This window comes from Marmota monax, unplaced genomic scaffold (genome assembly GCF_021218885.2).
Source record: "Marmota monax isolate L192 unplaced genomic scaffold, Marmota_monax_Labrador192_F-V1.1 WCK01_AAM20220418_F8-fsc00017, whole genome shotgun sequence".
NCBI lineage: Eukaryota > Metazoa > Chordata > Mammalia > Rodentia > Sciuridae > Marmota > Marmota monax.
Genome location: NW_026695241.1, coordinates 8,307,502 through 8,322,496, shown reverse-complemented (window position 1 = coordinate 8,322,496; position 14,995 = coordinate 8,307,502). Strand labels below are relative to the sequence as shown.

The following is a 14,995-nucleotide window of genomic DNA, read 5'->3' as shown; positions in this document are numbered from 1 at the left end:
AGGCTCCCTACTCAGCTCTGTGTGTGTTACACACTTCACACATTCCTGTTCCCTGCCTAACTCCTGAAGGCATTTGGGCTTAAGTCCCCTGAGGGTTGGGATCATAGCCTGCTAACAAGGCATGGCAGATTTAGCTGCTGCACATCTCCAGCTGGCTTGCTCTCAGAAGCCTGTGGATGGGAATGACTCAGGCCTGCAGGGGAAAAATAAGCCCAAGGCCTGATGCAAGGTTTGTAGCCCAGGTGAGCCGGAAAGTGAGGGGATTCGTTGGTTCCCAGAACACCGGCCACGTGCTGGAAAGAGCAGAGCCGCAGTCTCCTTTTAAGAAAACACTTGAACACTTTCCAGAGGATCAGAAGAAGACATTAGAGAGTTTTTTGATGTTTTTACAGTGTGGGGATCAAGCCAAGGGCGTCCACATACTAGCTACACTAGGCAAGAGCTCTACCACTGAGCCACATCCCTAGCCCTGCACTAGAGTATCATCAAGCAGGCTTCTTTAGTAAAGAGGTTTCAACCCTGTTTTCATTAAACAATGATGTTGGGCCTGGCTCTCTTCCCTTCCATTTTTCATGCTCAGCAGTGACCTTCATTTCAGTAATCATTTTCCCTCTATTTCAAAAACAAGTTAAGTTATAGATGCTGTATCATCAAAGCAGAGCTTGAAATCTGATAATAAGATAACTCCATTCTGTTAAGTGAACCGTCTGGATTTGTAAGGGATATTGAATTTCTTAAGTACATTATGAGGTGGAGAGTAGATACTATAGACATTTTATTAGGAAATTTATGTCATAGAGATATTTGAGGCATTGTATCAAGCCCTGTTGATACAAAATGAGGTAAGATATGAACTGGGAAGCTCGTAAGAAAACACATGTCGGGTCTGGGAAGGGTGTTGTGGAGAACCTAGGAAGGAGGGAAGGCTTTGCTGAGGAAGTGACATTTGTTCCAAGTCTTGAAGGGTAACTTGCTCCTGAGGCTGCAGTGGGAAGATGGAATGACCATTCAGAAGGGTGAGGCAAGGACAAGGTGTGGGACCTCTTGCCCTCCTGTCTAACCAGGCTGCCTTGACCACTATGGCCACTGCTCATCACCCCAGGTAGGGTGCTGCTATAGTCACCTTCATTAATAATCTCGGCCAAACTCTGCCTTCCCACACCTCAGAGGCAAGGAAGTTGTACCTGCTGCCTGCAAGTAGCAGGTTGGTCACCAATGCCTGGACTGGGTGCATAGGTACTGGCTGAATATCCATCCCTGGCTGGAAGTTTCCAAGTGTAAGATCACACCAACGACAGCTGTCAGTAAAGTCATAAATGTTCTAGATTTATTCTCCCATTTTCACAAATATGGAGTTCAATGGGAAGACATGAATTACTATGTTGTCACACTTTTCTGAGCATTCAGAAGGAAAGCTGTATCTGAAGAGCTGTGGGTGACCAGGTAAATAGCTGAGTAGGTGCTGTGGGTCATCAGGTATACGGATTCTTGGTGGAGTATTTGTTTCTTCTTTTTGACGATTTGATAACTGATGGCTATTTTCCAACTTCTGGATTCTGTTCTTGGTGCTTAAAAAGTTGTTGTGTGTACTCCATCATTTAAATCAGTATGTCTGTGAGCCCGGTTCTGATATTCGTATTTTAAGAGCTCCTTTGTAACGCTCACATGGTTGTAATGTGCAGCCAGAGTTGATTGCCACACTTCTAGATCCAGAGAAAGAGGAAGGGGTGGGGGAACTTACATTCAGTGAGCAAGAACTATTATCTTCCCTATATAGTTTCAGTGACATGGGGACCTGTAATCAGGAGCATTCCATTAGTTTGATACAAGTATTTTGATAAGCTGTTTGGAGTAAAAGGTGAGTCCTCCCAAGATTATGTTTAAGAAGCAAAGCAGTTACCCAAATCACATGTATGTGACAAGCCAGGAAATAGATGGCCTTTAAGCAGGAAAGAAAATGAGAAAAAAATGGATAAGAAAAGAAGAGGGGGGGAAATGACCTACTGTGAGCCTCTAGACCTCCCATGGCTGAACTCCTGGTGCTTGGGGTGAGGATTTCTTGTGGATACAGTTTGAGTGGAAGGTTTCTGCATGATTGATGGGGGAGGTCACGGAGGCAGGAACTGGGTCAGGAGTCTGCATGCAAGTCTGAGTCTCATTGTGTCATAGCCGACGTTCACATCATACATTCAGGAAGGCAAAGGTGCAAGATACTGTCACATTGTGACAGAATAGAATTTGCTGATGTCAAGAAGTCACCTTGGTGAGCCATGTTTATGAGTTTCCACAGAGAGCCACTGTGACCAAAATTCCCCCACTAAGCATTAAGTGTCTAAGGAGGAGTCCTAAGACAGGACTCCCAAAGAGCATTCTGTGGCTCTCAAATTCTAAAGTTACATGAAAAGAAAGAAAGAAAGAAAGACAGGGTTCCACAATCAAAGAAATTAAAGGACTTCCAAAGCATTTCATATGCTAATGTGCATAGTGACTTTCTAAGAGGTGAGGTATAGACACCAGGTCTCTCTTTTTGTTCTCTTTTACTATCTCAAAGAACCAGAATTTCTTGAATCACTTTGGAAAACACTATTGCAGTTCTATATCTCAGTAACTACTGCTGCATAGAATTTTTTCTTTTTCCAGAAATGACCAGGAGACACACATATAGAAAGACACACACATTTTAAATGTGCCTATTTTCTTTTTAAACCAAAAAGTTGTTTTCCTTTTGACTATCCTTTCCTAGAAAGAACACTTAAAAACAAATAAAAGCAAGTTGTTGTTGCTGCCCGAGACATTGTGCAAGTCTCTGGATGTTTGTCCCCAAATCATTGTTCATGATGTACTGGCTCTGCAGGTTTTATTTCACTCCTTGAAAACAAAGCTCCCTCTGGAGAATTAGAACAAGACATTTGAGGATGGGAGGGAGCCAGAAAATTAAGGATTCATCCTGCTGCATTTCTTTTGCTGAACCTTCATGATGTGAATAGGTAAGTCGAATGCAAAGTGAGACACAGTTGGCATTTCTTAGCAGGAGGTTAGGAACAGAGTGTGCTACTGCATCAAGGTAACTTCAGTGAAACGGAAGTGTGTGACAGAGATGGAGTAGGAGGTAGAAGACCCAAATTCTAGACCCAGGGATATCACATTTTGGGTATGTGACCTTGGCCAAATTCTCCATAAAATGATCCTGAATGTAAGTGAATGTAAGTGTATCTGGATAACTACACAATCATAAATGTAAACTATCTCAAAGTTACTAGGAAAAAAATTCTGGAGAAACCAGAACCTGCAAAAAAGGCCTATCTGAGGGCTCCAGGATTTTTACAGCCATGATTCTGTGGGGGTGGGGTAGGGATAGTGCAGAGCCTTCTTCTCTGAGAGAGCTTTCCCACCCTGTGAAGTTTTTGAGGCATCAGCCACTCCTGGGGCACCGACCCCTAATCCACTGGATCCCACAAAGTCCTGGGGTTACCTGTCGCTAGTAAAATGGTGGGAGATCCTGGCCCTGGGCCTCCACGTGATGTTGCTGTTGAGCTCTGGTCTTTGACTTAATTGCCTGGCCTGCTGCCCCTGCACTTGGCTATGCTGGCCCAGTGTCCCCCATGTCTGCTGTGTCCTCTCCAGCACCCTTGTGGCTGTTCCTGACATGGGACACTGTCCCTCTCTGTCCCTCTGCCCTTTATTTTTTCACAGATCACTGGGGATCGCACAATGAAGCAAAATATGTTTCTGTGGCTTGTGAAGAGTCCAATCTTTATAACTTTTCTCCCAACTCCCAAGAATAGTCAGCAAGCCTTTCCTTAGAAATAGTAAGCCAACACTACGGTTGGATTTTTCGTATGTTGTAATTTATTAAATGATCAATAATTCTCCCAATTTTGTCCCCCAGTAGAATTTCTGATATCTGAATTGGATAGTTAAGGTGTCCAGAATGTACATAATTTGAATGAAGCTCTCCCAGTCATTCTGGTATTCTATCTCTTCTTTTCCTTCTAAGCATAAGGAAGCAGGCCATTTTTAAAAAAGTTTTTTAAATTTATTTTTTAGGTGTAGATGGACACAACACAATGAATTTATTTTTATGTGGTGCTGAGGATCGAACCCGGGTCCCGCCCGCGCTAGGTGAGCGCTCTACCGCTGAGCCACAATCCCAGCCCAAGCTACAATCCTGATCTTTTTTTTAAACTTAGCAACTTTTTAAAGATTGCTTTTATTTGAGGCTTTAATCTCTCTTTCTAAAATTGGGAGGAACTGTAATAAAATACATTTTTGCTCACGTGATCTTTTCCCATCTTAGGTTATTCCTCCAGAATGTCAAACTCTCTCCTAAGACCACAGCTACCTCCACAGTTCAAGCCCTGGGCAACTGATGAGCCTCCATGTGGTCTTTCCATGTCGACTCTTGTTCTTCTTAGCCTTTCTTCATACTGCAGCTAGAGGGGTCTTTTTAAAAAATCTGATCAGTTCTCATCCCACTGAAAACTCTTCTGTTGCTCTTAAGAAAGATTCTCTCTCTTTAACATAGATAAGTGTTCTTCAAATCTCAGAGAATTATTATTCTTTGAAAAATTGTTAAAACTTGCCGGTGACATCATCTTGAAAAGTAAGTAGTTCTGTATGTTCCCCCCATTCCTTATTTTCTTTTACATTTGCAGATTTTCTTCCTTCTTTCTGAATTCAGCAAGCATGTTTTCACTTATATATAGAATCTTGCATTTCTATAGGTTATATAAATCTTTGTATTAATTTGGTGTTAACTTGTATTAACTTAATAAATCATCTGACCACTTGTTCCTAAGCTTCAATGATGCTGACACCTCATCCAAGCCTTGCCTGCTCTTTGTTGCATCAGGGTAGATGCTTGCCTTCTGTTCTGGAACCCTCTTTCCCGTACTTCCTTCTGTCACCAATTATAAATCATCATGTTGAGTTTAAGTACACCTCTTCATTAGTATGGGGAGCCCATGATAACCACTCAGCGGTGTGAGATTTATTTTTAATGAGTAGTGTATGGTAGCAATCAAAGTTACACTTTTATCTTTTGTATTTGTCCATATGGGAAGCCAGTCTTGGAGCACTGTGGATAGAGCAGCCCACCTCCTCTCCCTATGCAGACATCCTTCCCATGTTTCTTCATTCTGGTATGTGCCTAAGTCTGCACCTATGTTTTCCATTCTCTTTTACTCGATTTTTAAATCTACTCTTGCACCATTACTGCACTGAGTTAATTACCATACAACTTTATAATCAATCTTTGTATCTTACAAGGAGAGTCCCTGTCAGCCCTTACTAATTCATCTTCAGATTTATCTTTGCTATTCATGGCCCTTGATATTCATTAGACTTCTAGGATCACTTTTTCAAATTCTGTAAGTAGAACTTGCTGATTTTAATTGGAATTGCATGGAATATTACGGATAAATTTTGGGCAATCTTACATTTTCCGATTTTCATCAAGGAAGTATGCATATATTTCTATTTTATATAAATCTCTTATGCCCTTCAAGAAAATATTATAGTATTCTCCATAAAGACCTAAAGCATCTCTAATAAATGTATTCCTAGGTTTCTTATGAACTGATACTGTGAAAGGTATGTTTTAAATTTATCTTTTAATTGTTGATGTATAGGAATGAATTCATTTTTCATAAGGTAATCTAGTATTTAGCAACTTTAGTGAAATCTTAATAACTCAAGTTTTTTTCTTTAAATTTGCTTAGGTTTTCTATGGAGATATTAATTTTGAGTACAAATAAAGAAAGTTCTATTTTCTTTACCTGTCCTTTTAATAGTTACCTATTTAATAAATATTGTGCTAACTGGGACTTCCAAAATAATAATGTTGAATAAAATTGACATGGTAGATATTCTTGTCAGGTCTCACCATTAAATACAACATCTGCCCTTAGGGTTTTTTTTATGATTTTCTTTCTCAGGCTAAAGAAACCTGTCATAGTTTCTTATTATGAATTTTTATTGAATTTTACCAAATTCTTTCTCTATACCTATAAAGAAGTAAGATAGAGATTGTTCCTTCTTTTTCTATTTACTGAGTTAGGATGCATGAGAGAATTATTATTCTTTGAAGAATTGTTAAAATATGCCTGTAACATCAACTTGACTTTAAGTAGTTCTATATGTTCACCTACCCCATTCCTTATTTTCTTTTACACCTGCAGATTTTCTTCCTTCTTTCTGAATTCAGTATGCATGTTTTCACTTTTATATAGAATCTTGCATTTCTACAGGTTATATAAGTCTTTGTATTAACTTGGTTTTCCAGCTTTCTAAAATCAGAAATCCTAAATTATTTCTTTAAGAAAAAATATTTTAATTACTTTTGTAAATGAGTCCCGTATTACATATTCTTGCTAGTGAGTGCTGACAGAGAAGGCATATTTGCATTCTTTTCCCGTCAGTTCTCTAAAGTCCTCACTAAATACCCAGAATATTCCAGATTCAGTAGTCTATAACTGCAAAGTACTATTTTATTTTATTTTGTATTAAAAATGTAGAGGATTTCTAGGCTCATTGTATGGACTATCAGAAATTGATGCTTCTTCAGTATTACCCAGTAGACTTTTTGGAATCCCCAAGGAATATACCTATACAAATAGCTCTTTTCTTATTGAATTGCTCCTGCAGCCATGTTCTGAACCACCGCTTCTTCAGAGCCAGGAAAGTGTCCTCCCAGCACCTCATGATGCATGTTGTACTCCTCTCAGGTTTGACACCATTCTGTCTCATAATTCCCAAGGTAAAATTAAGAACAGCCTCTTGTATTTAACAAAATGTATTGGTGAGAATCTAGAGAAGATGTTCAAGTGACTTCCAATGGAAAGAAAATTAGATTGTCATCAGACTTTTCAAAAAGTAATATACAATATACTTAAGATACTCAAAGAAGTAATTAAGTAATATACTTAAGATACTCAAAGAAAAATAAGGTGAGCCAAAAGTTTTATAACCAGCCAAACTGGCTTTCAAAACTAAAGGCTGTAGACAAATCATTATCAACATCTGAGAATTCAGAGACTCTTTTCCCCTTAATCCTTTGCTGTGAAATCTGCTGGAGAACAAACTTCAGACATTCTTCAAATAGAGATAGTTACATGAATACACGTAACGAGCATGAAATTCATAGCCACTTACAGAGCTAAGTTGAGGTTAAAGTTTAAAAGACAAGCTTATAGTGCATAATAGTTATATGCTCTGATAATATAATTATAGAATCACTAAAAATGCAAATAGAATGGGTAGAGCATATACATAGTTTTGAAATTGTTTTCAGTAATCCTTTGGTGGAGGGTATTGATATAGGTATTGTGAGACAACGATTATGTACATAATGAAGAAGAAAACAAATGATAGTTGTGGCCTATTCTAACTCTATAATACATTGTCTACCTGAGAACCAAGATTCATAATATGGAGGAAAGAAGATACAGATTAAACAGAAGAGGTTAAGTAAAAACTCACTTGTCCTGAAGTTGAATTGGATGAGGTTATCATTCATATTTATACTTATGAATATATAGGTAAGTGTTCATGGGTATTCAAGATGTCCTCATTTCAAGGTGGCAATCTAGGTACTGGGAATCTCTCTCAGTTCTGGACATGTTCACTGAAAATTTTTGGAAACAAGCGTTCAACTCAGTAACAGAAAGCATCCCTAACACCCAGAATATTATTTGAAATGAAGGTTTCTTGGTGATACAACTAATTTTGAGGCAAAAGCAGGAAATATACAAATTGATCACAGAATGTGTTGTTATATCCCAAGAATCATGCCAAAAGCCATCAATTTAAAGGAACTTCCTATTCATCTATTGAAGGGCACCTAGGTTGGTTCCACAGTTGAGCTGTTGTGAATTGTGCTGCTATAAACATTGATGTGGTTGTGTTCCTGTAGTATACTGTTTTTAAGTCCATTGGGTATAGACTGAGAAGAGAGATATACCTGGGTCAAATTGTGGTTCCATTCCAAATTTTCCAAGAAATCTCCATAGGAATGGATGAAAAAAAGGTGGCATATATACATAATGGAATAGTACTCAGCAATAAAAGAGAATAAAATCATGGAATTTGCAGGTAAATGGATGGAGTTAGAGAAGATAATGCTAAGTGAAGTTAGCTAATCCCCCAAAACCAAATGCAGAAGTTTTCTTTGATATAAGGAGGCTGATTCATAGTTGGATAGGGAGCGGAAGCATGGGAGGAATAGATGAACTCTAGATAGGGCAGAGGAATTGGAGGGGAAGGGAGGAGGCATGGGGTTATTAATGATGGTGGAATGTGATGATCATTATTATCCAAAGTACAGGTATAAAGACATGAATTGGTGTGAATATACTGTGTATACAACCAGTGATATGAAAAATTGTGTTCTATATGTGTAATACGAATTGTAATGCATTCTGCTGTCATATATAAATTAACAGTAAATAAAAAAATTTAAAAAAAAACAAAGGTCCTTTCTATGGCCAGAATGGAGCCATTCAAGTTTTAATAAAGAGCTGGGCACAGTGGCACATACCTGTAATCCCAGTGACTCAGAATGCTGAGGCATGAGGATGGTGAGTTCAAAGCCAGCCTTAGCAATTTAGAGAAGTTCCAAGTAACTCAGTGAGACCTGTCTCCAGATGAAATATAAAAAAGGGTTGAGGATGTGGCTCAGTGGTTAAGCACCCTGGGTACAAAACAAAAAGTTTAATGAAGACATTAAAAGCAATGGATTGATACATATCAAATATATTTAAATCCATAAATTTATAGTAATTTAAAAAAATGATTGGTCATATTTGGAGAAGGATTTGGGAACCAACTCATTATTATGAAAACTAATAAAGGGGAAAATCAATTACTCATTAGGTCTCCCTATATGAATTTTATTTCAGTAACCAAATAGTAGATGAGTAAAGTGACCCTTCATAGAAAGATTTCAGTTAATTAAGAATGAATGAAATCTCCACCTTACAGCTCCTATTCAAACCACAGATCTAAACACTGAGCAGCAGTAGCTGCCAACCTTACCAAAGGAAAGGCAACCAGTCTAGGCTTCCTGATGAAACAACACAGTATCACCAATGGTCTTATCAAAGCAAATAAACCTGAATCAGATGGAACTACCAATTGACAGGGAACGCAGAGGACAGAGGAACACGTTAAACTCCACCACAGAGAAGCTCTGACGATCCAACATTTCAACAAATACCTTGCAAAGGATAAAAGGGACATGGGGCAAAACTTGAGATTAAAAGACAAATTTTAAAACAATCAAAATTAAACTACAGTGTTTTGGGGTGCTCAATTGAATGGTAAAACTACTTGTTAAAAAGGGAAGTGACTTCAATAAAATTAGGATAATGGTTTCTTTTAGGGAAGAGGGTCCCAGCATGTGAAGGGCTTCTTAGGTAGCTAGCAAAGTTCTGTTTCTTGACTTGGTGGTGATTACAAGAGGAAATGCCTCTAATGATTCAGTGAAGTAGAATTTTGTATCATGGAGTTGTCTGTATTTATGCTTCATTTCATAGTGAAAAATATTTTTAAAAATCATCTGAACATGCTTAGGGAATAATAGTACCACCATTCAAACTATGACTAAGTGCTATTAAAACTAATTAACTTTCAAGATCACAAGCCAACACCTAAATCTCGGCATTCTTGTCCAGCTCCTACTGGGTTTTAAGAAATAAAAACTAGTTTGAGTCCCACACAACCAAATAACCAAGCCTCTTTAACCTTCCACCTCCTGTTCTTTCATGTCAGCAAGAGGAAGTAGTCTGTCCTTTCCCTGGAAAAAAGCCTACTCATTCATCCTTGCCCTGGAATGATTGACACTGGGAACATCCAGTCCCTTTTTGAAAAATATCCACTTCCATTTACAAGGTGGAATCTGGCTTCAGGGTATCAGAAAAAAAAAAAGATAATAATAATGGCTGTTGATGTATTTCCCCACATCTGGGTCATTCAATATAAACAACAGCATGTGAGAGATGCCATCACTTGAGTCCAATCATATACTTAAGAAAAATCATTTATTTACCTGTTCAAAAGAATATTCAGACTAAAGCTAACTTTATGTCGTAACCAAAGCATTATCTTTCTATTCTGAAATGCATATTAAGATGTTTAATGCACTGCTTCTCCTTTAAAATAACTCCCCGTTGGGGATTTCCCTCCCTCAAATCCTATCTTGAGATTTTCTGAAAATAAGTTCTCAGAACAAAGGAAATCTCAAATTTTATAAGTAAGAAACTCTAACAGCCCTCAGAAGAGAGTTTCCTCCATTCACTCCTATAGTCACAAACTGGATAAAGTCCTAAGTTTTATCTTTATCAGGTACTCATTTTAACTAATCCCAGTCATCGATTTGAAAAAATTTCTATCATTTAGCCCTTAGCTCTGTGTATAAATCTTGTAACCTCCTCTAATTTTCCCAGAGTAATTATGACATGGTGTGAATCCATCCTACAGGAAACATTTTCCCCTTTGTTTGTTCTCACCCTTTACCATTGTCTGTGATAGAAACCACAAGCTGGCCACAACATCCACTCTTTTTTCTCCTTCCTGGAGCCGAGGCTGAAGTAGATTTTTCTATTTTTGTTGCACTTATTCCAGGGGACTAAGTTCTCACCAATGGAAACTCAACAAAAAAATTCTCCACTTACAGAATTTGCCCATTAAAACCTCCCACTCATGCTGTCCAGCTCTTTCCTCTTTTTGGCCAGCTGGACTTGTGACCTGAAGGAAACCTTGGCAACTGAGGATGGAACATGGCAAATTCACTGTCCCATTCCAATCCCTGAAGACCACAGTGTGCTGCTGCTGACCTGAACTGCCTCCTTGAGAGAGAAATACACTGATATTTCAGCTGTTGACTTTTTAAGGGTTTCTTTGCTTGTTACCTTCCTAATCAATATGGGAAGAGGCACCTAAAAGAGAATACCATAAACACACACACACACACACACACACACACACACACACACACCTGAAGAACACAGTGTTGGCTTCTTGTGTGGCCTGAAGGCAGATAGGAGATGGCTATCAAAGGCTAGAAAGCCAGAGCCCCAAGTTAACCATGAAAAACACTTTTAAAACACTTCATCTCTGATAGCTTGGAAAGTAGACCAAGAACTTACTGAGTCTGAAGCTCTAGGGAACATAGCTGGTAAGAGTAGGAATGCTAGTGTGCGAGGTTGAAAGCTGTGGCTTTTAGCCCAGTAATGCAAAAAAGAGACGAGCTCAGGCAAAAATTAACTAGATTGTCTACTGAAACAGAACAATCACTAAAATAATAATAATGGGACAGCCACAATAATAATGATGATAACAATCACAACAATAGTAATAATTCTTCAAGACTGCTCTGGGCTGGGAAAAAAAAAAAAAACACTGATGGTTTGTATAGCTCAAACAGTAGAAGATAAGATTTATAGGTTCAAAGAATAAAAGGAGATCCAGCCCAGTGGCAAAGATAAATATCAAGAGCGTTGGCACCCAAGCCTGTTTCAGACGTCAGTGATGGTTTGATCAAGGAAGACAAACCTCAGAAAAGATCAAGAAAATACTTTGGGGTTTATTTGCTAGCACATGAAACAGAATGGAAATAAGTAGGTCAGAAGCCCATCATATTTTTGAAAAAACAGTAGTGCCCCAGGAAACCACAAGCTTGAATCTGTAAATCACCCTCATGCAACAGCAGAGAGTGAGCTCTGAAAGGTGTTAGCTCCTAAACCCACATTTCCCCATGTCCACCTCTTATGTGGCCATGGAGAATAGCGGACAAGATTGTTCTCCAGGAGGACAGAGTCAAGGGCCACAGAGAATGCAGGCAAGGAAGTACCTTGCTCAGGACGACACTCGGTACATTGACATTTTATTCTAGGGTTTGGAGGGTCTTTGCAATACCTACCCAGCAGGAGTTCAGTGCTATGGCCCAGGACTGCTGTGGGCATTTCTATTCTTGTCCGCTTTTGTATATTGGGTAGGCAGTTGGGCCCGGATAACTTGTCTTTTAGTTCACAGGGTGCCAGATCTTGAGGAACCACGTCTGGACCTCAAGAAGAGATCTGAACACCATCTGGAGACCCCAGACTTTGATATAGATATAATAACTGGAGACATTTTTTTTTTCATGAGAAATAGGCGAATATGGCTTAATAAGGGATGATAGTGGCCCAAGGGACCAACTATGTTAGAGACGCTAGTTGTCTACCAAAAATACATTCTTCTCTTCTTTCTGGGCACCCAGCTGGACTGCATTTCTCAGCCTCTCCTGCAGGGAAGTGACTAAGTTTTCTTCAATGGAATATGATTACAGGGATAAATGGCACTTCTACTCTTGGCCCATAACAGTCTCTCATACTTGTCCCAGTATGTCCCTACCTTTTACTTGCTAACAGAAGTGGCAAAGCCTGGAATGACCTCTGGGTACCACAAGCCAAGAATGACACAGCCATCATCACCTGGGTCTTTAATTGACTGTGAAGGAGCTCTCCTATCAGTCCAAATCCTATTATAATGACTTCTGATTTTTTAAGCCACAGAAATTTGGATTTTATTTTAACAGCAGTGTAGCATAATCTAATAGATTCCATTAAAAATAGCAATTCCTTTTTTTTTAACAGAATTAACTGTTTCAAGAAAGGCTACAGTTCACACATTGAATTGAAAACCTTGACATTGTCCCTATTGGCCAGATGAGATTGCGTGATCCCTTCTCAAGACTCCTACCTGGAATAACTACAATCCTAATCATTTTACTCCTCTTTTGCCTCTTCTCTACCCCTTCCCGGACCCCTCTGTTGTGCTCTCCTGGCAAAACCCCAGCTCTGGATTCACCCAATCCTACCTCCTCCCATGCTTGCAAGCTTCCCACGGCTGGTTCCACTTTAAATTCAGGATTGCTGACGTAGTACTGATAGCCACAGTACTGTCCCAACAATCTCACTGCATTCCCTCAGTTCATTCATTCATCGAATCCCACATACAGATTTTCAGATGTTTTTGTCTCTCTACAATAATCTCCAGTTCCTTTCCCTTCCTCCTCACTGTTAGCTGATGAGTTTGAATTCTACCTCATTAAGAAAATAGAAGCCATCAGGGCGAGTTTCCTTTAGCTCCCACCATCTTCTCCTCGACTGCCTACCTGCATCTGTTCCTGTGTAATGTGCCTTCCTTCTTGGGTGAATTATCTGTTTTTTCTAAAGCCAAAACCTCCATATGTGCACTGGGCACCATTTCCTCTCATCTACTGAAGGCTCTTACTCTAAAAACTCTCTCCTCTTTTTTGCACCATCAAAATTTCTCTCTGAATTGGACGTTTCCCATCAACACACAAGGCACCTGGAAATCCTCTCATGTTTCAAAAAGAGTCAAAAGAACTTGACTCCACCTTGCCACCAACTTGTTAGAGTAGATGGTGGCCCGTTACGGGGAGCCCCGGGACACTCTGGGGTAAGTGATGAAAAAAAGCTGCCCGTCCATAGATAGGACAGGAGCAAATCTGCTCGTCCCTAGGCAGATAGGGCGAGAGGAAAAATGGCCATTTCGAGAAAATGGAGAAGATTGATACAGTATGTTTGTGTCTTGTTTTGTCTCAGTATATTGTATTGTCTCTGTGATGAAAACATGGAAGGGGTGTTAAGTAAATTGATAAGGGAAAGAGGCACCCCAGTGGAACCAAGAATAGTTAGGGCATGTGTTGATGGAAGCCCAGGAACTCTAGTCAGAAAGAAAAAGAAAGTTCAGAAGAAGAAAGATTATCAGGAAAAAAGTTACAGCGAAAGGCTATTACTGAATACTTTTCGTTACCGGAGGGTGCATCAATCGGCGCGGTGGCGGCTGCCACGTGCGCGAGCTGGTCATGGCGCAGCAAGGGCTTTCCAAGCAGCTGCAATCGGCTCTTCTCTGCCCCCCGCCCGGGGAGCGGGATGCCACTGCGAGAGCCCAAATCCAAACCTGTGCCGGGAAGCAGTTTGAGACCAGGACTCTCCCCAGGGCCATCTGGGGCTGCCCAGGACGCTACAGCCAGCAAAAGACGCTACTGGCGTCCCTGGTGTTTGGTCATTTCCAAGGCCAGTAACTACAATGGTTCTCCCACACCTGGAAGCTAATGAGTAATGAGCACTATTAAGGCTTATTTCAAATGTAAAAAACCTTGAGGTAATGTACTAAATTGTTCAGAAGGTTGTTTTCTTAGTAGAGTGCTACAGGATTTTCTTTAGCCATCTGGAGTTCCTGCCTTCGTCCCAGTGCCCATAAAGACCAAGGTGGAAGAATTTCCAGTGTTGCTGAGAACCGGAGGAGACTTCGGATTAAGCTAGTTGCCTGCAGAACTTACCTGGACTGTGATTTAAGCTACCTGCCTGCAGAATTTACCTGGACTGTGAGTTAATCTATTTGAGACACTGCTTTACCTGGACTGAGACAACAAACTGTAATCTACAACAAATTGTAACTTGGTATCTTTGCTAATGGTGTCATTGCTGGTATAATTTTTCCAAGGGCTTCTTGCATGGAGCCATCAATTGGCTTGGTATTGTGGCATTTTGTATCCTCCCTTTCTGTTTGTAGCAGGTTATTTATGGTGTTTCTGTCAAAACCACTATGGTCGTTATTTAAATTAAACAAAAGGGAAAAATGTTAGAGTCTGTAAACAAGTCAAAATAAACGGCTTCCACTTCTGCTGTATCAACGTACACAAGTTATTCGTCACCCCCCCCCCCCACCCCCGGTTATTTTGCTGCAGCCGGACTGCGGCACCAACTCCCATCCATATGCTATTTAAATAGATATATTTCTGAAAATAAATGTTCCAATTCACTCTTTCTTTCTTTCTCTAATCTCATTCTCTCTTGAGCTCACCCCAGGCAGGATTTTCTGTTGAAATAGTTTGTATGAAGATCATCAGTGACCTTCATGTTACCCAAATCCAATAGCTGATTGACCATCTTCATCTTTCCCAGCCTGTCAACAGCATTTGATAGGG

The 14,995-nt window shown here is 39.8% G+C and overlaps 1 protein-coding gene across 1 annotated transcript in view; it reads left to right on the top strand.

The window, feature by feature from the left end:
* The window catches only part of Gpr65 (G protein-coupled receptor 65), a 43,657-nt gene extending 28,960 nt beyond the window's left edge, over positions 1-14,697 (top strand). Inside the window, exon 5 of the transcript XR_009226371.1 lies at positions 2,855-14,697. The gene's annotated coding sequence lies outside the window, so the exon portion shown is untranslated. The remainder of the gene's footprint in view (positions 1-2,854) is intronic.
* Positions 14,698-14,995: the final 298 nt, after the last annotated feature.